The 24,971-nt window shown below is 44.7% G+C and overlaps 1 protein-coding gene across 1 annotated transcript in view; it reads left to right on the forward strand.

The window, feature by feature from the left end:
• Positions 1-24,971, forward strand: part of DOCK2 (dedicator of cytokinesis 2) — a 963,684-nt gene that overhangs the window by 835,757 nt on the left and 102,956 nt on the right. The window lies entirely within an intron of this gene.

The following is a 24,971-nucleotide window of genomic DNA, read 5'->3' on the forward strand; positions in this document are numbered from 1 at the left end:
GTTTGTTGGAGTCCAGATTTTGCTGGATTGGTTTTCAGGTGCCATGTCGCATTTGCAGAGCCCCAGAGGTATCAAAGCAATGGAAACCCACCATAAGTGACCCCATTTTGGAAACTACACCCCTCAAGGAATTCAAATATGGTTGTTGTTACAATTTTGACCGCACAGTTTTTTCGCAGCACCTATTTGAATTGGGCTGTGAAATTAAAATAATGTCATTTTTTCCAATAAGATGTCATTTTTTATCAAAATTTCTTATTTTCACAGGGAACAAAATACCCGATTTTGTTGCCCAATTTCTCCTGAGTGCAGCAATACCCCATTTGTGGCGATAAACTGCCGTTTGGGCCCATGGGAAGCCTCAGAAGGGCAGGAGCACTGTGTGTTCTTTGGAGTGCAGATTTTGCTGGTTTGGTTTTCGGGTGCCATGTCGCATTTTCAGAGCCCCAGAGGTATCAAAGCAATGGAAACCCACCAGAAGTGACCCCATTTTGGAAACTACACCCCTCAAGGAATTCATTTATAGGTAATGTGACCGTTTAGACCCCATAGTTTCTTCACAGAACTTATTTGAATTGGGCTAGGAATTAAAAAAATATATATTTTTCCCAATAATATGTTGTTTTAGCTAAAAAATTCTTATTTTCACAAGAAATAAAATACTCCATTCTGTTGCCCAATTTGTCCTGAGTGCGGCAATACCCCATTTATGGTGATAAACTGCCGTTTGGGCCCATGGGAAGCCTCAGAATGGAAGGAGCGCTATGTGTTCTTTGGAGTGCAGATTTTGCTGGTTTGGTTTTCGGGCGCCATGTCGCATTTTCAGAGCCCCAGAGGTACCAAAGCAATGGAAACCCACCAGAAGTGACCGCATTTTGGAAACTAAACCCCTCAAAGAATTCATTTATGGGTAATGTGACCATTTAGACCACATAGTTTCTTCACAGAACTTATTTGAATTGGGCTAGGAATTAAAAAATATATATTTTTTCCAATAATATGTTGTTTTAGCTCAAAAATTCTTATTTTCACAAGAAATAAAATACTCCATTTTGTTGCCCAATTTGTCCTGAGTGCGGCAATACCCCATTTGTGGTGATAAACTGTGGTTTGGGACCATGGGAGGGCTCAGAAGGAAAGGACCACCATTTGGCCTACTGGGGATTTTCTGGTGCGAAGTCATGTATGCAGAAGCCCCTGAGGTACCAGTACAGTTGAAACCCACAAGAAGTGACCCCATTTTAAAAACGACACCCTTAAGGCATTCATCTAGAGGTGTAGTGAGCATTTTGACTGGAGACATACACCCATAAACTGTAATGTGGGTTCTCCTGGGTACGGCAATACCCTACATGTGGCTGTTATTCGCTGCCTGGGCACACAGCAGGGCTCAGAAGGGAAAGATGAGGGGGATAAGCTGTGCGGAGTACATCAGGGTAAGTAAAATTGGGGTAAATTATAAACGAAGGGATGTATGATAAATTTTAAAACAATCTTTCATACAGAGCTCTGGTTTTTCGGGACACGTGTCACATTGATATATTGTGTCCTCCCTTATCTCCCTCTTATAGCAGACTTTGCACCTCTTTTGACTTTTTCCCAGTTTGGGGAACTTCTCCTGGAAAGTCTTGCCCTGGTACGATGCGTGTGGTCTCGCTTCCAGACGTACTGGGTGCCCCCCCCTTCCTTGTCCCTAAAGATTAGGTTCTTGATAATCACCACTTGAAATTCCAGGAAAGTTCCCCTCTGGCCTGCACATCGACGTAGCACGTACGCATTGTACAAATCCATCTGTATGATGTGCACGGCCAGCTTCTTATACCACACCGCATGGCGCTGTAGGGCTTCAGGACTTGATCTGACAAGTCCACCCCTCCCATGTACCTATTGTAGTCCAGGATGCAGTCTGGTTTGGGGGTCTCTGTACTGATACATTGGTACTGGTGTGACATCTCTCTTGTCCTTGTACTTGACACACAATATGTTGCTGCTAGAATGTGCCATGCTCTCACCCCTTCTGAGTGTTTGCCCAAGCGAGTCTTAGGGAGGCCTCTCAGATTTCTTCAAGCAGTGCCGCATGCCGCAGTATTTCTGGATGCGAGGCACTTGAAGAGTGGGACGCTGGTATACAAATTATCCAGGTAGAGGTGGTAACCCTGGTCCAGCAGTGGGTGCACCAAATCCCACACAATTTTTGCATTAACTCCCAGTAAGGGGGGGGGGGCATTCTGGGGGCTGAATACTGCTGTCCTTCCCTTCATATATCCTAAATCTTTAGGTATACCCTGATGCACTCTCGCACAGCTTATACATCTTCACGCCATACCTTGCCCTCTTACCCGGCAGGTACTCGCAGAATTGAAGCCTCCCTTTAAAATGTAACAAGGACTCATCAATAGAAATACACTTCTCGGGGGTTTATGCTTGGGGAAACCGGGCACTGAAGCGGTCTAATAGGGGTCTCCGTTTAAACAAACGGTCAAAACTGGGGTCATCTCGGGGTGGGCACGGCTCATTATCAGTATAATGTAAGAAGCGAAGTATTGCCTAATTTATTTATTTTTTTAGGTTCCAGTTCAGTTCTGAAGTTGCTTTGAGGGGCCCATATATTAGAAACCCCTATCAAACACCCCATTTTAGAAACTAGACCCCTCAAATTATTCACAACAGCATTTAGAAAGTTTATGAACCCTTTAGGTGTTTCACAGACATTTAGAGCAAAGTAGAGGTGAAATTTACTTTTTTTTTTTTGTCCGAAAACCCTCTTTATACTATTTTTTTTATAACACAAAAGGTTTTATCAGAGAAACGCAACTTAATACATATTGCCCAGGTTCTGCAGTTTTGAGAAATATCCCACATGTGGTGCTAGTGCACAAATGGACTGAAGCACCGGCCTCCGAAGCAAAGGCGCACCTAGTGGATTTTGTGGCCTCTTTTTTATTAGGCACCATGTCCGGTTTGAAGAGGTCTTGTGGTGCCAAAACAGTGCAAACCCCCCAAAAGTGACCCCATTTTGGAAACTAGACCCCTTGAGGGATTCATTTTAGTTTTCTTGGGGTGCATGCGGCTTATTGATCGGTTTTTATTCTATTTTTAGGTGGTGTGGTGACTAAAAAACAGCAATTCTACTATTGTTTTTTATTTAAAAAAATTTACAGCGTTTACCGTGCGCTATAAATGACATATTCACTTTATTCTGCAGGGCGATACGATTATGGCGATACCATATCTTTATAGTTTTTTTTTATGTCTTATGGCGTTTGCACAATAAAATAAGTTTTGTAAAAAATCATTCACTTTTTGTGTTACCTTATTCTAAGAGCCAGAACTTTTTTATTTTTCCATCAATAAAGCCGTGCGAGGACTTATTTTTTGCGTAACGAACTGTAGTTTCGATCAGTATCAGTTTTAGGTACATGCGATTTTTTGATCTCTTTTTATTCAATTTTTTGGGAGTTGAAGTGACCAAACAATTGTGATTGTGGTACGGTTTATTATTATTTTCTTTTACAGCGTTCACCGTGCGGGATAAATAACGAAATAATTTTTTAGTTCAGGCCGTTACGGACGTGGCGATTCCAATTATGTATAGTTTATTTGTTTGTTTATATATATTTATTAATAATAAAAGACTGATAAGGGAAAAAGGGGGATTTTTACTTTTAATACTTTTAAAACTTTTATTTTCTTATTTTTACACATCTTTTTTTTACTTTATTACTTTGTCCCATTAGGGGACTTGAGGGCAGGAGGCCCTGATCGCTATTCTAATACACTGCACTACATGCGTAGTGCAGTGTATTAGAACTGTCAGCTACTCACTGACAGCAAGCATAGTGGGTCCTGACTTTGTCAGGACACACTAGGCTTCCGTCGATGGCATAGCCGGACGCCATTGTTTGGTGTCCGGTTGCCATAGTCACCATCGCCGGCCGCTATCGTGCAGCAGGCCGGCGATGGCAAGTTAACCCCTAAAAAGCCGCAATCTCTATTGAACGCGGCTTTTAAGGGGTTAATCAGTGGGGACACAGCGATCGGTCCCCACTGTAGGAGCTGCGGCAGCTGCTGGACGAGACAGCAACTGTCACAGCTCCTGTATGTGTCGGGAGGACGTCCGAAACGGCCGTTACTCCCGAGACGTACTATTAGGTCATGGAGCGCGAACGATACAGCTACCATGACCTAATAGTACGTCCAGGAGCGGGAAGGGGTCAATAATAAAGCCGTTTGTAAGGGGAAAAAGGGGGTTTTTCAAAAAAAAATTCCACTTTTTTTCGTTTTAGCTTTTTTGTATTGCAGTCTATTAGTGCCTGTCTGTTTAAAACAGACAAGCATTAGCTAGGCCATGCCTCTGGCATGGCCTAGCAGGCATACACTACAGGCAGACCTGGGGGCCTTTATTAGGTCCCCGGCTGCCATAGAAGACACTACACCCAGCAATCCTATTGCCAAGTGCCGATCGGATGAGAGGGAGCTCCCTCCCTCTCTCCAAAACCACTCAGATGCGGCGCTCGCTATTGAGCGCCACATCTGAGGGGTTAAACGGATGAGATCGATACTTATATCGATTTCACCCGTTAAAGCAGTGATGCCCCCAGCCCTCAGCTACCTCCGATGCAGCGCCATAAAAAGGCTATTGCATCGGAATAAAGCCTGTTAGTGGCCGACGTAAAAACACTATGGGGCGGTCACTAACAGGTTAAAATAAATAGTTATTTTATAATGTGGTTGCTAGTATAAAAATAAACATATATGCTTATCATATAAAGCGCCTTAAAAGGCGGCTGTCATTTTTCCCATCTCTTCCCTTTTTCCCATCCCTTCCCTTTTCCCATCCCTTGGTTAATGGACATATGTCTTTTTACAACCGCACTAACTATGTAACCAGAAATTTGCCTATCAAATCAGTAGCACAGTAATATAGGGTAGCCTCACCTGAATATAACGCTGTTTTCATTTTTAAGATGCGTGGCTCCATTGCAGCGATAATAACGTTATTCTTTATATGCAAATGAGCTTTTTGGAGCAACGAGGGCGTCACTGTTGCTCCAAACAGCGCTACCTTCTATCCCTAGTCAGTTCGTCTCTCCCTCCCTTCCTTCTTTGATTGACAGGGCCAGGCAGTGCAGAAGACGTGATCATGCCTGGCCCCGTATTCTCCTGAGTGCGCCCGCACCTCGGCTTCTGAATTGGCGCAGTGAAGCACTGAATTTTCACTGGTCGAATCGGCTCTACTGCACATGCGCCAATTACGTCACACTACACCCGGGTGTACTATGACATAAGCAGCACATGAGCAGTCGCACTACACCTGGGTGTAGTATGATGTAATCGGCGCATGTGCAGTGGAGCCGATTCGAACGGTGATACTTCAGTTCTGTACTATCAGCAGAACACAGGCTTCTGTTGTATTTTGTTGACAGTTCTTGCGAAGGAAAGTGTGGTTCTATGTAGTTCAGCAAGCTTTAAATAAATTTCTGCCATTTGTAAAATGATGCAGGCAGGGCTAGAATTTAGATTTTTAACAGGTTGCCTTCTAGACTGACAGGGTACATGTGTGGCAAATAAATCCTGCTTTAATAAATAAAATCAAATAATGATAATAGTACAAATTTACTATATATCAATGGTAAATAAATATAATTTTTGTATGTAATATTAAGTATCCTGCTGTTAGCTCAAATTTTTGGCAAATTACTTTGCTGCCACTATATTACACTGCCATACGACCACCACACAATGCGCAATTAATACCCAAACACAATGCTCAATGTTCCCCAACCCAGCGGTTAATAATTTCCCAATACAGTGCTAAATGAACACCACCATACAGTGCACAGTTTATGCCACCTCATAGTGTACAGTTAATATGCCACCTTTAGAACGTTGTGTATGGCAGTGCATACAAGGTCCTGACTAGGTTCGCCGAATTTCATGAAAAAGTTCGATTCGGACCGAACTAGTTCTGACCGAACCTTTAATACAAGAAAGCCCCTAAAAATCGTGTATAACACTGTTTAAAAGCCCTAGAAGCCCTGTATAACACTCTTAGGTCACCCATGAGTGTATCCAAGTACTTTTGAGCTGTCTTTAAGGCAAAGTTAGTGTCAAAGTTACGCCAACATGTATGGCTATAGGAAAACGGATGGGACACGGAGATAACTAACAGAAACCACTGCACTTGTGCATGTTGTATGCTTAATGCATTGTTAAAAAAGGTACAAAAATTAACAATTTTTGGCGGCAGATGCCTGCCAGGGTTTATACATATAAGGTGGTAAAAGAAGAAGCAATGGCTTTTGACAAGCCCTCAAAAAATTTACCCTTTATGGTGGCAGATGCCTGCCGGGGTTCATCCATACATGGATGTAAAAGCAACAAGCAATGGCTTTTGACAAGCCCTCAAATAATTTACCCTTTATGGTGGCAGATGCCTGCCGGGGTTCATCCATACATGGATGTAAAAGAACAAGCAATGACTTTTGACAAACCCTCCAAAAATGTACCCTTTTTATTGGCAGATGCCTGCCGGGGTTCATCCATACATGGATGTAAAAGCAACAAGCAATGGCTTTTCACAAGCCCTCCAAAAATGTACCCTTGTGATTGGCAGATGCCTGCCGGGGTTCATCCATACATGGATGTAAAAGCAACAAGCAATGGCTTTTGACAAGCCCTCCAAAAATTTACCCTTTTTATTGGCAGATACCTGCCGGGGTTCATCCATACATGGATGTAATGTAAAACCAACAAGCAATGGCTTTTGACAAGCCCTCCAAAAATTTACCCTTTTTATTGGCAGATGCCTGCCGGGGTTCATCCATACATGGATGTAAAAGCAACAAGCAATGGCTTTTCACAAGCCCTCCAGGCCTGCTTGTAGCAGGCGGCAGTGGAGGTGTATTGGTGGTAGTAGAGGTAGCCAACGGACAGCAAGGGTGGTAGTAGTAGTAGCAGCACATTAAAAGAGACTGGACAGTCACAGGACAAAGCCCTGCTTGTAGCAGACGGCACTGGGGGTGGATTGGTGGTGGTTGACTGGTAGTAGTGGTGGTGGTGGACTACTGACAGCACGGGTGGTGGTGGTAGTAGTAGCTGCATTAACAGCACAGCAGCACATTAAAAAAGAGTGGACAGGACAAAGCCCTGTGGTTGTTTTTCTGAGACTTGTCAGAGGTACTGCGGATGGTGCTGTGCTGTGTATGAGGACCGGCGTCGGTTACTAGGCAGACACAGACAATATGGAAGATCAAGCCAAGGCTTCCTTTGGAATAAAACATGTGGAAAAAAAACTGTGGCAGAATTTTACAATCCCCAAGATAAAAAGAGGACATTAAAAAAAGACTGTGGTGGGGCAGGCCTGCTTGTAGCAGACGGCAGTGGAGGTGTATTGGTGGTAGTAGAGGTAGCCAACGGACAGCAAGGGTGGTGGTAGTAGTAGTAGCAGCACATTAAAAAAAGAGACTGGACAGTCACCGGACAAAGCCCTGTGGTGGGGCTGGCCTCAGGCCTGTTTGTAGCAGACGGCGGTGGAGGTGTATTGGTGGTAGTAGAGGTAGCCAAAGGACAGCAAAGGTGGTAGTAGTAGTAGCAGCACATTAAAAGAGACTGGACAGTCACAGGACAAAGCCCTGTGGTGAGGCAGGCCTCAGGCCTGCTTGTAGCAGACGGCAGTGGAGGTGTATTGGTGGTAGTAGAGGTAGCCAACGGACAGCAAGGGTGGTAGTAGTAGTAGTAGTAGCAGCACATTAAAACAGACTGGACAGTCACAGGACAAAGCCCTGTGGTGGGGCTGGCCTCAGGCCTGCTTGTAGCAGATGGCAGTGGAGGTGTATTGGTGGTAGTAGAGGTAGCCAACAGACAGCAAGGGTGGTAGTAGTAGTAGTAGTAGTAGCAGCACATTAAAAGAGACTGGACAGTCACAGGACAAAGCCCTGTGGTGGGGCAGGCCTGCTTGTAGCAGACGGCACTGGGGGTGGATTGGTGGTAGAAGTAGTAGCAGCACCAACAGCGGCACATTAAAAAAAGAGTGGACAGGACAGAATCCCGTAGTAGCAGGCGGCAGTAGCAGCAGCAATATCAGATCTAATCAGTGGCATCAGACACATGGGTTTTAAAATCCTCACCGATCCACACTTGATTCATTTTCAGAAACGTGAGATTTTCCAAGCTGTTGGCGGACAATCTTGTTCGCTTAGGGGTGACGAAGCCCCCTGCCGCGCTGAATACCCTCTCTGACGCTACACTGGAGGGTGGACAAGACAGTACACCCATGGCAAACTGGGCCAGTTCTTGCCAATGATCCAATCTGCTTACCCAGAAGTCCATGAGGTCTGGGATCAGGATTTCTGACGGAGAAAGGGCACAGTCCAGGTACGAGTGAACCTGGTGATGGTGAACATCCCTTTGGTGACTACGATGTGTGTCAGGTCGGGGTATTGGATGTAAAAATGTTGTCATCATATTTTCCAAACTGAATTGGCTGCTGCTGCTGCCACTGCTGCCGCCTATTGCAGAGGTAGCTCTGCCAGAGGCGGTGGAACGATGAGACAGTGGGGAGCGGAGAGTGGCCAACCGGTCAGACATGCTTGCAGCAGGTGTTTGCCGTTTGAAAGCCGTGACAAGCTGGCTGCATAGCTTCTCTCGATAATAAGCCAATTTTGCCTCCCTCTCGGAAGGCACAAAAAACTCCCCCATTCTGGCTTTATACCGAGGGTCTAAAAGTGTGGCTATCCAGTACTCATCTCTGCTTCATGCTAACAATACGACAGTCAGCGCACAAGTAACGAAGCATACAGCTCGCCATCCTGGCCAGCGTTTCAGAGGTCCCGGTTGGTTCCATCTCCGCCCCATACTGCCATGGTTGTCCATCATCAAGGTCGTCGTCAGACTCGTCATCACCATCACTGTCATGTTGTGCGGCTGCCTCGTCCCCTATCCCTTCCTGTGATTCCATCTCCAAATTCAGCTCCTCTTCAGGTCCTGTTTCCTCATCCTCATCCTCCTCCTCCTCCTCAACATCCATAGCCAGATGTGATCCTTCCTCCATCCTTTGCTGAATCATCGCTGTGAGCGTTTGCTCCATAATGAATATCAGCGGCATAACATCGTTCATTCCGATAGCATCACGGTTCACAAATCGTGTGGCCTCTTCAAACGGCCTCAAAACGCGACATGCGTCTCTAACCAGCTGCCAGTGTCTGAGCTCGAAATTACACTGGCTCCAAACGCTGCCCGTCTGCTGCATCAGGAAATCATTCACGGCTTTCCGCTGTTCGTACAGACGGTCCAACATGTGCAGGGTGGAATTCCAGCGTGTTGGAACGTCGCAAATCAGGCTCTGTTCTGGGAGATTATTTTGACGCTGCAAGTCCAGGAGGGCGTGCTTAAATGCATACGAACGTCTAAAGCGAACGCAAACCCTCCTGGACATGGCCAGCACACCCTTCAAACCAACATATGACTTTAAGAAGCGTGTTATGACCAGATTGACCACATGTGTCATGCAAGGAGCGTGTGTCAGGTGACCTAGACGCAGTGCAGCCACAACGTTCTTCCCGTTATCAGAGACAACATTGCCCAGTGTGAGTTTCAGAGGAGACAGCCAGCGTGCGATTTCCTCCTTGATGCACAGCAGCAGCTCCTGCCCTGTGTGGCTTTTCTCGCCCAGGCTCAGCAGGTGTAAGACAGCGTTGTGGCGTTTCACCTTGCACCTATGAAAAGAGGAGGGAGGAGGAGTGGAAGATACGCTGTGTCCTGTCGGGGACGGGAAGACCTCCATTGAGGAGGGCAAGGAGGAGGAGTAGGAGGAGGAGGATGGTAGGCGCCTGGTGTCCGGAGTTGAACCAGAAAGATACAAGCGGAGGTGGTAATGCCTAGCATTGCTGCGGTGGTGCATCGGACTGCAAAATATTGACCCAGTGGGCCGAAAAAGACATGTACTGACCAAGCCCATAGTTGCTGCTCCACGTGTCGACGGTGGCATGTACCCTACTGCACACGGATAATTGCAAGGACTGGCCCTCCTTTTCCTCCACGTGCTTGTGCAAGGCAGGGACAGCTGTTTTGGAGAAGTAATGGGGGCTAGGTATTCGCCACCTAGGCTGAGCGCACGCCATCAATTGCTTGAAGCCGGCGGAGTCGACCAGGTGGTACGGCAGCGACTGCACCACCAACAACTTAGCCAGGTGTGAATTAAGCCGCACGACAAGTGGATGACTGGGTATATATTGTTGCTTATTGGACAACGATTCCGTAATGGATAACTGACGGGACGTAGGAGGAGCACTAGATGACAGTAATGATGATGATGACAATGACATGGTGGATAAGGCCTGGCTACTACTTAGATGACAGGGACTCGGAGCAGCAGCAGCAGCGGCAGAGGGGTCTTCATTAGATCTACATGATGGTAGGGCATGTCGATTGTCCCACATGGCCTTGTGATGCCGCTCCATGTGTTTACGTAGAGCGGTAGTTCCTACATTGCTGCCCTGCCCACGCCTTACTTTCTGCTTGCAGATACGGCACTGTGCCATGTTTTCGTCCTCCGGGAAGGTACAGAAAAATTGCCACACGGCAGGGTACAGTAAAGAGGTAGTACCACGTCCACCACCACCACCACCACCCGAGCTTGCCCCTTGTCTGGCAGGCTTTTTTTGGGAGCCTACACCAGTAACATCAGTGTCGCCGTCACCGGCTCCTGAGCTGACCCTACCGCTGCAACGTTTTGCAGATTGACTTCTGCCCCTACCTTGGCTTGGCTGTTTATCACTGCCAGTGCCGCCACTACTACCCTCCTCCTCTGACGCCGTCATCACCTCGTCACCTGGTTCCCACGTCCTGTCTAAAACAACATCATCATAGCCCTCCTCATCATCCCCGCCACTTCTGTCACTGTGTTGTGAATGTGATGTGACATCATGGCGGGCTCCATGCCCCCCCTCATTACTGCGTCTGCCACCACGGCTACCACCAACACCCCCACTACCACAGCTATGCGTCTCGGACACCGCTTCCACCTCCACCACCGCCGCAACACACTCCGATGGCTGACTCGAGGAAAACAAATCATCATCACTATGTTGTTCAGTATCTTCATTCGCACCCGAGGAGATGTCTCTTAGGACTTTCAGGAAAGATGGCTTCCCGCTAGGAAGGGGGAGTGAAGACATAGATGGAATGGAAATGCTAGAAATACCCATATTACTACTGTCACTGTGCCAAGGAACTGTAGAGGATCTGGAATCCAACGAAACCTGGCTTGAAGCCAGATCGTCAGAGTCTTCCTGCTGAGATGACCGCGAGCCAGCCAACCAGTCCACAATGGCCGTATTGTCTAAAGTAACCCGCCCACCGGAGGAGATGGACAAGTCTGGCTTGCTGATACTGCTACTACTACCAGCAGGCACATAGCTGCTGCTACTAGTGGAATTGGGCACATGTCTTGTGCCACAAATGCTGGTACTAGGTCTGGCACCAACAGATCCAACATTTGGACTGGAAGAGGACATGGCATGGGTGTTTTTTCCTCTACCCCGTCCTTTCACAACCTTTTTTTTACCAGACATTTCACTGCTGTGCTGGAGTGCAGCAAGTTGAATCAAAACCCCGGGGATGAGCCCCTTCTAAAAGCGTATTCACACACTGGCTTGGCAAATTGCAATGAGAATTTCTATCAGCCACTGTGCACTGACTCAGGGAATGCTGGCCCTGGTCGTTGTAGTACTACAAAGGCTGCCTCAGCTGCCTGTATTGCAAGTTGGATGCAACGGGGATGAGCCCCTTCTAAAAGCGTATTCACACACTGGCTTGGCAAATGGCAATGAATGAGAATTTCTATCAGCCACTGTGCACTGACTCAGGGAATGCTGGCCCTGGGCGTTTAGTACTACAAAGGCTGCCTCAGCTGCCTGTATTGCAAGTTGGATGCAAAGGGGATGAGCCCCTTCTAAAAGCGTATTCACACACTGGTGTTAAGAATCTGCCAGGCAGAGCTTCTGTATCTACGCCCATAGGTAATCAGTCTGCACCTGCTTCTATGTCGGTGAGACTGACTCAATCTTCCACCACTCAGGATGGCAGGCTTAGGAGTGGGAGAGCCTATCACAACCTGGCCAGACGGAGCTAGCTCCCGCCCTCTGTCTATTTATACCTGCCTTTCCTGTTCCTCCTTGCTTGTGATTCTTCTCGTGTGGTTTCCTGGCCCTTCTGCAGCTTCTTGATCTATTTGACCCTGCTTCATATTGACCCTGGCTTACTGACTACTCTCCTGCTCTGCGTTTGGTACCTCGTACACTCCTGGTTTGACTCGGCTTGTTCACTACTCTCCTGCTCTGCGTTTGGTACTTCGTACACTCCTGGTTTGACTCGGCTCGTTCACCACTCTTGTTGCTCACGGTGTTGCCGAGGGCAACTGCCCCTTTTCCCTTGCTTCTGTGTACCCTTGTCTGTTTGTCTGTCGTGCACTTATTGAGCATAGGGACCGTCGCCCAGTTGTACCCCGTCGCCTAGGGCGGGTCGTTGCAAGTAGGCAGGGACTGAGTGGCGGGTAGATTAGGGCTCACTTGTCTGTTTCCTTACCCACATCATTACAACTGGCTTGGCAAATGGCAATGAATGAGAATTTCTATCAGCCACTGTGCACTGACTCAGGGAATGCTGGCCCTGGGCGTTGTAGTACTACAAAGGCTGCCTCAGCTGCCTGTATTGCAAGTTGGATGCAATGGGGATGAGCCCCTTCTAAAAGCGTGTTCACACACTGACTTGGCAAATGGCCATGAATGAGAATTTCTATCAGCCACTGTGCACTGAATCAGGGAATGCTGGCCCTGGGCGTTTAGTACTACAAAGGCTGCCTCAGCTGCCTGTATTGCAAGTTGGATGCAACGGGGATGAGCCCCTTCTAAAAGCGTATTCACACACTGGCTTGGCAAATGGCAATGAATGAGAATTTCTATCAGCCACTGTGCACTGACTCAGGGAATGCTGGGCGTTGTAGTACTACAAAGGCTGCCTCAGCTGCCTGTATTGCAAGTTAGATGCAACGGGGATGAGACCCTTCTAAAAGCGTATTCATACACTGGCTTGGCAAATGGCAATGAATGAGAATTTCTATCAGCCACGGTGCACTCAGGGAATGCTGGGCATTGTAGTACTACAAAGGCTGCCTGTATTGCAAGTTGGATTGTTATGTTAACCCATGCAACGGGGATGAGCCCCTTCTAAAAGCTTATTCACACACTGGCTTGGCAAATGGCAATGAATGAGAAATTCTATCAGCCACGGTGCACTCAGGGAATGCTGGGCGTTGTAGTACTACAAAGGCTGCCTGTATTGCAAGTTGGATTGTTATGTTAACCCATGCAACGGGGATGAGCCCCTTCTAAAAGCTTATTCACACACTGGCTTGGCAAATGGCAATGAATGAGAATTTCTATCAGCCACGCCGCGGTGCACTCAGGGAATGCTGGGCGTTGTAGTACTACAAAGGCTGCCTGTATTGCAACTTGGATTGTTATGTTAACCCATGCAACGGGGATGAGCCCCTTCTAAAAGCTTATTCACACACTGGCTTGGCAAATGGCAATGAATGAGAATTTCTATGAGCCACGCCGCGGTGCCTCAGGGAATGCTGGGCGTTGTAGTACTACAAAGGCTGCCTGTATTGCAAGTTGGATTGTTATGTTAACCCATGCAACGGGGATGAGCCCCTTCTAAAAGCTTATTCACACACTGGCTTGGCAAATGGCAATGAATGAGAATTTCTATCAGCCACGCCGTGGTGCTCTCAGGGAATGCTGGGCGTTGTAGTACTACAAAGGCTGCCAGTATTGCAAGTTGGATTGTTATGTTAACCCATGCAACGGGGATGAGCCCCTTCAAAAAGCTTATTCACACACTGGCTTGGCAAATGGCAATGAATGAGAATTTCTATCAGCCACGCCGCGGTGCACTCAGGGAATGCTGGGCGTTGTAGTACTACAAAGGCTGCCTGTATAGCAAGTTGGATTGTTATGTTAACCCATACAACGGGGATGAGCCCCTTCTAAAAGCTTATTCACACACTGGCTTGGCAAATGGCAATGATTGAGAATTTTTATCAGCCACGCCGCGGTGCACTCAGGGAATGCTGGGCGTTGTAGTACTACAAAGGCTGCCTGTATTGCAAGTTGGATTGTTATGTTAACCCATACAACGGGGATGAGCCCCTTCTAAAAGCTTATTCACACACTGGCTTGGCAAATGGCAATGAATGAGAATTTTTATCAGCCACGCCGCGGTGCACTCAGGGAATGCTGGGCGTTGTAGTACTACAAAGGCTGCCTGTATTGCAAGTTGGATTGTTATGTTAACCTGTGCAACGGGGATGAGCCCCTTCTAAAAGCTTATTCACACACTGGCTTGGCAAATGGCAATGAATGAGAATTTCTATCAGCCACGCCGCGGTGCACTCAGGGAATGCTGAGCGTTGTAGTACTACAAAGGCTGCCTGTATTGCAAGTTGGATTGTTATGTTAACGGGGATGAGCCCCTTCTAAAAGCTTATTCACACACTGGCTTGGCAAATGGCAATGAATGAGAATTTCTATCAGCCACTGTGCACTCAGGGAATGCTGGGCGTTGTAGTACTACAGCTACCTGCCTGGATTGCAAGTTGGATGTTAACCCATGCAACGGGGATGAGCCCCTTATAAGAACTTATTCACACACTGGCTTGGCAAATGGAGAATTTGTATTGCAATTTGGATGTTGATTGTTGAGAGTAGAGTAGACTCCCGCTGTAGTGGATGAGCCCCTTTGATTGCTGGATTCCTGGCTTTTAGATTCCTAAAGCTTTCCCTTACTGCACAGAGATGCTATCCCTACAGCTCCTGTCTCTAAAATGGCCCCTGAGCTCCGTGCATAGACTTTTATTGCAGGCTTGAGCCCGCCCCTATGCTGCCTCCCGATTGGCTGGGAGAGCCGTTTGCAAGGCATTATGGGGTAGCCTGATGTCAGGTGATATTTTGAAATCCTCCATTTTACATCTAACATGTAGCCGGGTTCGGTCAAAACGGGTTCGGCCGAACCTGGTGAAGTTCGGATTCGCTGCGAACCGAACTTTTCACGATGTTCGGACCGAAACCGGGTTCGGTTGTCCCGGTTCGCTCATCTCTAGTCCTGACACTAAGTAGTGCATACAACCTCTTGATACTGGCTGGTGGCAGGGTCTTATGTTCTGGGCCCTGATAAGAAGAGAATCCGGGAGCTAGTAGAGGTAAGTAAAGTAAGTTATTTTTTTTGGTCTTACCTCGAGTCTGATCTGGTGTCTGATTTTGTGATTAATGTAGGGGTCTGGTGTTTGAATTAATTAAGGGGTCTCTTCTTGGGTTTGAATATATTTAGGGTTCTGCTGTCTAAATTAAATATGGGATCTGATCTGGGGTCTGATTAATTGAGGGCCGTGGTCTGGGGTGTCATTAAATTTAGGCGTTTGGTCTGGGGTCACAATTAACTTAGGGTTCTGGTCTGCGGTCTAAGTATATGTATAGGTCTGGGGTCTCAATTAATTTTTGGTCTCGTCTGTTGTCTGAGGTAGAGGTCTGGTCTGGGGTCTTATTTAGAGATCCTGTCTGGCATTTGATTTAGGGGTTTGATCTGGGGTCTGATTAGTTAAGTGGTTTGTGGTCTGATTTAGGGATCTGGAGTCTGATTTAAGTATCTGGTCTGGGGTGTCTGTATATGTATGTATGTATGTATGTATGTATGTATGTATGTATAGGTCTTCAGACCCTTTCACTTTCTTCACAATATTCTGCACTCAATACCCCACAATGACAAAGTGAAAACAGAATTTTTGAAATTTTTGCATATGTATTAAAAATGAAAAACTCCAATATTTCCCTCAACCCTGACCAGTCTCCTTGTCCCAGCTGCTGAAAAACACCCCCACAGCATAATGCTGCCACCACCATTCACTGTAGGGATGGTATTGGGCACTGCTCATTACCTTCCCAATACCATCCCATTTTTGGCGGCTGGAACAAGGAGACTGGTAAGGGTTGAGGGAAATATAAATGGAGCAAAAACAGAGATATTCTTAATGAAAACCTGATCCAGAGTTCTCTGGACCTCAGACTGGGCTGAAGGTTCACCTTCCAACAAGACAATAACCCTGATCACACTGGGAAGACAACACAAGAGTAGCTTAGGGACAACTCTGTGAATATCCTTGCGTGGCCCAGTCAGAGCCCTGACTTGAACCCAATCGAACATCTCTGGAGACACCTGAAAATGGCTGAGCACCGATGGTCCCCATCCAACTTGACAGAGCTTGAGAGGATCTGCAGTGATAATCCACAAATCCAGGTTTGCAAACCTTGTGGCATCATTCTCATGAAGACTGGAGGCTGTTATCACTGGCAAAGGTGCTTCAACAAAGTAAAGGGTCTGATTACTTACATTCTGTTTTCACCTTGTCATTATGAGGTATTGAGTACAGAGTGATAGGGAAAAACTTGCTTTCTTTTTAAATTTTAGCACAAGGCCTCAACATAAAAAAAATAAAAGTGAAAATTGAAAGGGTCTGAAGACTTTCCAAAATGCATTGTATAAACCAAAAATATTTTTTTCCATTTCCACCCAAAAAAATGTAAAAGAAAAAAATAGACATAGAGATGTAGCTGTCTATATCTTGACTTTTAATGCATTAAATACACAGTGTCTAGATCCCTTATCTTGACTTTTTCAATGACTTTTGAATGGCTTTTGTTGTGTGATATCACAGTGCAGCAGTTATCAGAGTCAAGATAAAGATGGCTACATCCATAACTGGTATCGCCGTGTCCGTAACAATCGGAACTATTACAATATAACATTATTTATCTAGGCGCACCGGTGTTGGCAGTGATCCAGATAAGATTTTTGGTAATAAAAGCTTGTAGAACATCTATATATAAAATATATTGATTTTCCATTAAAATGCAATGCGTTTTGACCTTGCACCGAGGTCTTCATTAGGCATATAAAACATATCTCAGAAGATGCGAAATAAGTGATGATGCTGAGGTCATATGGGGAGGGTGTAAGTTCAAAAGGGGCTTTAATTAAGGATTAAATAAGTGTGAGTTTTGTGTTTTTAAATATTTTATTTAAAACATCTGGAATACATTCTAGAAGACTTCAATCTGTTAAAAACACATATCAAATTGCAAAATTGCATAAAAAATGGCCTAGTTATACACGTGGAAGGTGTTCCCCCCCCCCCCCACACACACACTATTTTATCACTCTAAAACTCTAATAGCACCAAAACGTCAAAATACAGTTAGGTCCAGAAATATTTGGACAGTGACACAAGTTTTGTAATTTTAGCTGTTTACCAAAACATATTGAATATACAGTTATATAATCAATATGGGCTTAAAGTGCAGACTCTCAACATTATTTTGAGGGTATTCACATCCTAATTTGAGGAAGGGTTTAGGAATTACAGCTCTTTAATATGTAGCTGCCTCTTTTTCAAGGGACCAAATGTAATTGGAGAATTAGCTCAAAAGCTATTTAATGGCCTGCATGGGCCATTCCTTAGTTAATCCATCATCAATTAAGCAGGTAAAAGGTCTGGAGTTTATTCCAGGTGTGGCATTTGCATTTGGAAGCTGTTGAAGTGAACCCACAACATGAGGTCAAGGGAGCTCTCAATGAAAGTGAAACAGACCATCGTTAGGCTAAAAAAATGAAGAAATCCATCAGAGAGAGAGCACAAATGTTAGGAGTGGCCAAATCAACAGTTTGGTACATTCTTGAAAAAAAGAGCGCACTGGTGATCTTGTGAACTCCAAAAGGCCTGGATGTCCACGGAAGACAACAGTGGTGGATGATTGCAGAATCCTTTCCATGGTGAAGAAAACCCCTTTCACAACATCTACCCAAGTGAAGAACACTCTCCTGGAAGCAGGTGTATCAGTATCTAAGTCTACCATAAAGAGAAGACTTCATGAGAGCAAATACAAACGTTCACCACAAGATGCAAATCATTAATCAGCCTCAAAAATAGAAAGGCCAGATTAGACTTTGCCAAACAACATCTAAAGAAGCCGCCCAGTTCTGGAACAGCATGAAACTAAGATCAACCTGTACCAGAATGATGGGAGGAAGAAAGTATGGAGAAGGCTTGAAATGGCTCATGCACTGTAATACATGGTGGAGGCAGTGTGATGGCATGGGCATGCATGGCTGCCAAAGGCACTGGGTCACTAGTGCTTATTGATGATGTGACTGAAGACAGAAACAGCCGGATGAATTCTGAAGTGTTCAGGGATTTACTTTCTGCTCAGATTCAACCAAATGCAGGAAGGTTGCTTGGGCGTCGCTTCACAGTACAGATGGACAATGACCCAAAACGTACTGCGAAAGCAACCCAGGAGTTTAAGGCAAAGAATTGGAATATTCTGCAATGGCCAAGTCAATCACCAGATCTCAACTCGATCGAGCATGCATTTTACTTGCTTAAGACAAAACTTAAATAGGCTCTGTCTCCAGTTTATAACTGCCCTATCTTCAACCTAATCTAATAGGCACTTTAATGTAGATAAGTAATGCGTTTTGTTTTTTCTTATACAAATTTGTTCTTAATGCCCAAGTGGGCGTTTTTTTATTCTTGATCAAGTGGGCGTATTAAAGAGAAGTGTATGACGCTCACCAATCAGTGTCATACACTTCTCTTCATTCATGTCCAGCTTAATCCACAGCCCAGCGTGATCTCGCAAGATCACGCTGTGCTGTCACTTACTCCCGAAGTTTCTTCAGGCTGGAGGCGATCACGCTGTGCTGTGGATTAAGCTGGACAGAATGAAGAGAAGTGTATGAGGCTGATTGGTCAGCGTCATACACTTCTCTTTACTACGACCACTTGGTCAAGTTTAAAAAACGCCCACACGCCCAAAAAAAAACAACACATTACTTATCTACATTAAAGCGCCTATTAGATTAGGTAGAAGATAGGGCAGTTATAAACTGGTGACAGAGCTCAAAACTTAAGGCAGAAAGACCCACAAACAAGCAACAACTGAAGACGCTGCAGTAAAGGCCGGGCAAAGCATCACAAGGGAGGAAACCCAGCGTTTGGTGATGTCCATGGGTTCCAGACTTCAGGCAGTCATTGCCTGCAAAGGAGTCTCTACAAAGTATAAAAAAAACAGCATTTTATTTATGGTAATGTTAATTTGTCCGATTTACTTTTGAGCCCCTGAAATGAGGCGGCTGTGTAGAAAAATGGTTGCAATTTCTAAACATTTCATAGGATATTTTAGTTCAACCCCTTGAATTAAACCGGAAAGTCTACACTTCAATTGCATCTCAGTTGTTTCATTTCAAATCCAATGTGGTGGCATGCAGAGCCCAAATCATGAAGATTGTGTCACTGTCCAAATAATTTTGGACCTAACTGTTCCGTCAAAATATTATAGCCGTTAAACCAGGTCTTACTAAAATAGATTTCAGGAAAGTAATTGATTTACGCAAAAAAAAGCATCATTAACATTAAATATTATAAAAGCACATGAATAGTTATCGCATTAAGAGAAACCAAGCTTTTCATCTATTACTAGTCACAATGTGATCAGTTGTGGCTTATACAGTATTTATCTAGCTGGTTAACCCCTTCCCGCTCCTGGACGTACAATTAGGTCATGGTAACTGCATCGTTCGCGCTCCATGACCTAATAGTACGTCACGGGAGGATCGGCCGTCCTCCCGGCACATACAGGAGCTGTGACAGCAGTTGCCGCAGCTCCTTCAGCTGGGACCGGTCGCTGTGTCCCTGCTATTTAACCCCTTAGAAACCACGTTCAATAGTGATCGCGGCTTCTTAGGGGTTAAACCACCATCGACGGCCCGCTACATGATAGCGGGCAGTGATGGCTGCTATGGCAACCGGAGGCCTAATAATGGCCTCTGGCTATGCCACCTACGAAAGCCTAGTCGGTCCTGACGACGTCGGGACCCACTATGTTTGCTGTCAGCGAATAGGTGACAGCTCTAATACACTGCACTACGCATGTAGTGCAGTGTATTAGAATTGTGATCACAGCCTCCTGCCCTCAAGTCCCCTAGTGGGACAAAGTAAAAAAGTGAAAAAAAAGTTGTGTAAAAATAAAAAAAAAGTTTTAAAAGTAAGAAAAAGTTAAAATCCCACTTTTGTCATTATCAGTCCTTTATTATTAATAAAAATAAATAAACAAATAAACTATATATAATTGGTATCGCCTTGTCCGTAACGGCCTGAACTACAAACGTCTTTAGTTATCTATTCTGCGCGGTGAACGCCATAAATGAAAATAATAATAAACCATACCAGAATCAAAATTTTTTGGTCACTTCACCTCCCAAAAAATTTAATATAAAGAGGTCAAAGAGTTGCATGTACCTAAAAATGGTCCTGATCGAAACTACAGTTCATTACGAAAAAACAAGTCCTCAAACGGCTTTCTTGATGGAAAAATAAAAAAGTTATGGCTCTTACAATAAGGTAACACAATAAGTAAATTATTTTTTATAAAAAGTATTTTATTGTGCAAACGCCATAAGACATAAAAAACTACAAACATATGGTATCGCCGTAATCTTATCGCCCCGCAGAATAAAGTGAATATGTAATTTATAGCGCATGGTGAACGTTGTAAAAAAAAGCAGGAGAGTAGTGAACGAGCCGAGTCAAACCAGGAGTGTACGAGGTACCAAACGCAGAGCAGGAGAGTAGTCAGTAAGCCAGGGTCAAAATGAAGCAGAGGACTAATAGTTCAAGCAGCAGCAGCAGAGCCAGGAAACAGGCAGAATCACAGGCACTGGAGGAGCAGGAAGTGAAGGTATAAATAGACAGAGGGCGGGAGCTAGCTCCGTCTGGCCAGGCTGTGATAGGCTCTCCCACTCCTAAGCCTCCCAGCCTGACTGGTAGAAGATGGGGTCACTCTCTCAGACTTAGGAGCAGGTGCAGACTGATTACCCACGGGCGTCGACACAGAAGCTGTGTCTGGCAGATCCTTTACAATCTACATGCCAAATAGCACTCCTGCCTTTCTGAGCTATGCCATTTTTCCACCCAGCAGTTTATGACCACATATGGGTTATTGCCGTAATCGGGAGTAATTGCTTTACAAATATTGGGGTGTTTTTTCTCCTCTATTCCTTGTCAAAATTCTTACCTTTATCGGAAAAATGTGATTTTCAATAGCACAGCCTAATTCTACAAAATGCAGCAAAAAAACCTGTGCAATCTAAATGCTTAAAAGGATTTTCGGACAAGAAAATGAAATTTGTAAATTTCACCTCTACTTTGCTTTCAATTTCTGTGAAACGCCTAAAGGGTTAATAAACTTTCTAAATGCTGTTTTGAATACTTTGTGGGGTCTAGTTTCTAAAATTGGGTGTTTTATGGGGTTTTCTAATATATAGGTCAGTCAAAGCCACTTCAGAACTGAACTGGTACCTAAAAAAAAGTGGCATTTGAAATTTTATTCAAATTATGAGAAATTGCTGCTTATGTTCGAAGCCTTGTAACGTCCTAGAAAAAATAAAGATTATCATCAAAACATTATGCCAACATATAGTAGACATATGGTAAATGTGAACTAGTAAATATTTTGGGTGGTATAACCCTCTGTCTTTCAAGCAGATGCATTTAAATTCAGAAAAATTCTATTTTTTTCACATTTTCTCAAAATGTTGGTATTTTTCACAAATAAACACAGCATATATCGATCTAATTTTACCACTAACATAAAGCCCAATGTCTCATGAGAAAACAATCTCAGAATCGCTTGGATAGGTTTAAGAGTTCCGAAGTTATTACCATATAAAGTGACACATGTTAGATTTGAAAAATGGGCTCTGAGTCTTAAGGCCGGAACTAGGCAGCGTCCTTAAGAGGTTAAAGCCAATCACTACTGAAGCCATAAATCCTTACCTCCTCTTTGGTTATACTGTAGGTAGTAATACAATTCTCTTTTTATTTTTCATTTAAAATTCATAAACACTATTTAGATAGATATCTGTACTTAGTATTGGACTTATGATGTTATGTTTATATGCTTCAATTAGTTAAACACAGATTGCATACATGAGCCGCATTAGGCTCTATTCACACGACAGGGTTCGAGTGTTAGCCGATAAAAATGGCCGTTTTGGACCGTTTTTCCCGGCCGTTTTGCATCCGTTCCGGGCCGTGTTGCCGATTTTGACCTGTTCTGCATCCGTTTCTTTCCCTGTCCGTTTTTAAATCAGATGAATTTCATTTGTAATTTTTTTGCCACACACTTCATGTGTCAATTCCATATTCCATGTATAAGGTATTGTAGCACTTGCTACAGTTACAATTATGTTTCTTATTGCCTGTTTTGTTCAGATCAGATCATTGTGCTTCTTTTAGTCACTTATTTCTTCATGCTACATCTGATTTAAAATGGTTTTCCCATCAGAGACATTTATGACATATCCACCGGATATTTTTTACTGGATGTTTGACCAATAAAAGAACTTATTGATTGAAACTTGGGAGACGTGTGCTGCTGTTCACCACGCTTTTTCTGAAGATATCCACAGGATATGTCATAAATGTCAGATAGATGCGGGTCCCACCTCTGGGACCTACACCTATCTCTAGAACAGGGCCCCCTAAACCCCGTCGTTCTGCTCTGTGTTGGGCCTGAAGCGTGTGATTAACAACCATGTGTGATACCCAGGAATATTGCTGTTATTGTACTGTTGCTTTAGTATGCAGGTTTTAATGTGCTTTATTCTGTAATCATGGTTGGTACTGAATTCACTTCCCTATATGACTCAGCAGAAACATAAATGGGCTGTTTCATTTAAGATGTATTCTCCAGAGAGAGGGGAGGGGTGTAGCTAGGTGGGACACAGGAAGGAACCTCACCCGAGTGCAGCAGTGTGGAGCAGAGGAGTGCAGAAGTGAGGAGAAGTGTGCAGCAGCGTGCATCAGAGGAGAGCAGACAAGTCAGTGTCTGAAGTTGTATTCAGTGAGATGCTGCAGCAGCCATGTGGAACTGAGAGGAATTCTGTGAGAGGATCAGCAGCAGCCATGTGGAAGTGAAAGGAGTGCAGGTTAGTGTGTGTTGCATGTGGTACAGAAGCCAGACAAGGAGCTAGGACACTATGTGTAGAAATTTTTCCTTCCCTTTTCCCTTCCCTTGGTTGAACTTGATGGACATGTGTCTTTTTTCAGCCGTACTAACTATGTAAATATGTAACTACTGAGAGTGCCTAGAGCAAAGCAAGGAGCTTGTACACAGCCTAGAATCCCCAAGGGACATCATTCCTCTGTGATAGTGCAACTGGATTGGGACAGTCAGCAGCACACCTTCCAGCACAGTATAGAGAAGAAAGAGGAGCAGAGCTCACAGCACACTTGGAGGATTTACAGACAGAGTCAGGGAGGTGAAGCAGGTACCACCATTTGCAATACCCTGTGATATGTTTATACTACTTAAAGACATTGCCTCTGTAACAAAAGTAACCACCAAGCATATTGTGCCCAGTAAAACTACTGTGATAGTTTATTGAACCCTGTCTCTTGGAACATCCTTATTTCGGGGTACACCACATAACATCCCAGGGGACAGAGAACAGTGTATCCCACAAGCACCACTTATTTCACTGGTTCTGCGGCCCGAGGCGCGGGAGAGAAAAAGTGTGCCACCGTGACCAAAGGGCGTGAATACCAACTTCAGCTCAGAGAGCCCCGCCCACCGCGACTCGGCGCCCGCGTTACCACAAATGAATTACGAAAAAGCGTAGCTTGCTGAGCAATGCTGTTTCTGTGACTCCCATAGTAGTGAATGGCAGTTATGGAAGCAACGTAGCATGCGAGCTATGCTGTTTCTGTAACTATCATTCAGTTCTACGGGACTTACAGAAACTGCGTAGCTGAGCGAGTTATGCTGTTTTCCTCTTCATGGTCGGAAATCACACGCTTCAGCCGCAACACAGAGCAGAAGAACGGGGTTTAGGGGGCCCTGTTCTAGAGATAGGTGTCTGTCCGAGAGGTGGGACCCGCATCTATCTGACATTTATGACATATAGTCACGATCTGCGGGTATGTAATTAATGTTAAGTATATCACTTATTCATGATGTACTGAACATCCTTATTTTATCTTTAAGGTTATCTTTTAAATGCGATGGACACCTTTGTGACAAATTTTTGTTTCTATATTACTGTATTTAATTTGGGCTAGAAATGTTGTCGTTTTTTATTAAAAATTTGCCGCCATTTTCGTCCTGCAACCTGCATGTATTCCAATACATAGCAATTTATAGAATTCCATTCACTTTAAAACCTGTCAGTTGGGCTGTCTGACAGCTCAATTCCCTGCAGCTCCTGTTATCCTCTAAGCACCGATCCCAGCTGAATTATGATTATTTCAGTTAGAGTATAATATAGTACAAAACTGTATAAAGGTAGCAATATAAGTCAAAAGCAAGGACTTGACAAGATAATTTCATGAAACAGAGAAAACACATAGCTAACTTCAACTTGAAGCGCTGGTAGTAGCATAGGGAGTAAAAACCCGGACATTGTACCCAGGGGATTGACACAGGGCCAGCAATTGGGGTAACTGGTCAAAAAAAAAAAGATTGAGAAGGATCAGCGTCCTGGACCATTGTGCCATGATTTTAAAGTTGGCTACCAGTAATATGCAGGCGACTGGCATTTTTAGCCATACACATTATATTAATGTTGGCAGGTTGTGCTGATCTCGTGTGTATGGCAGCAGCCCGACCTGCTGCCATGGCAAACAAGAATTGGGTATGTTAGGTTTTAGAGAAGTCTGGCACTATGTTATAGTTTCCTTCAGATGAAATGTACTATAATTATTTCTACAACCAATCATTTTATGCTGGGTTGTACAGAAAACAGTGTCTCTTTGCACTCTATGCATTTATGTTGAATGTTTATTTTTTCCCCATATT

This window comes from Rhinoderma darwinii, chromosome 3, assembly GCF_050947455.1.
Source record: "Rhinoderma darwinii isolate aRhiDar2 chromosome 3, aRhiDar2.hap1, whole genome shotgun sequence".
Taxonomy (NCBI): domain Eukaryota; kingdom Metazoa; phylum Chordata; class Amphibia; order Anura; family Rhinodermatidae; genus Rhinoderma; species Rhinoderma darwinii.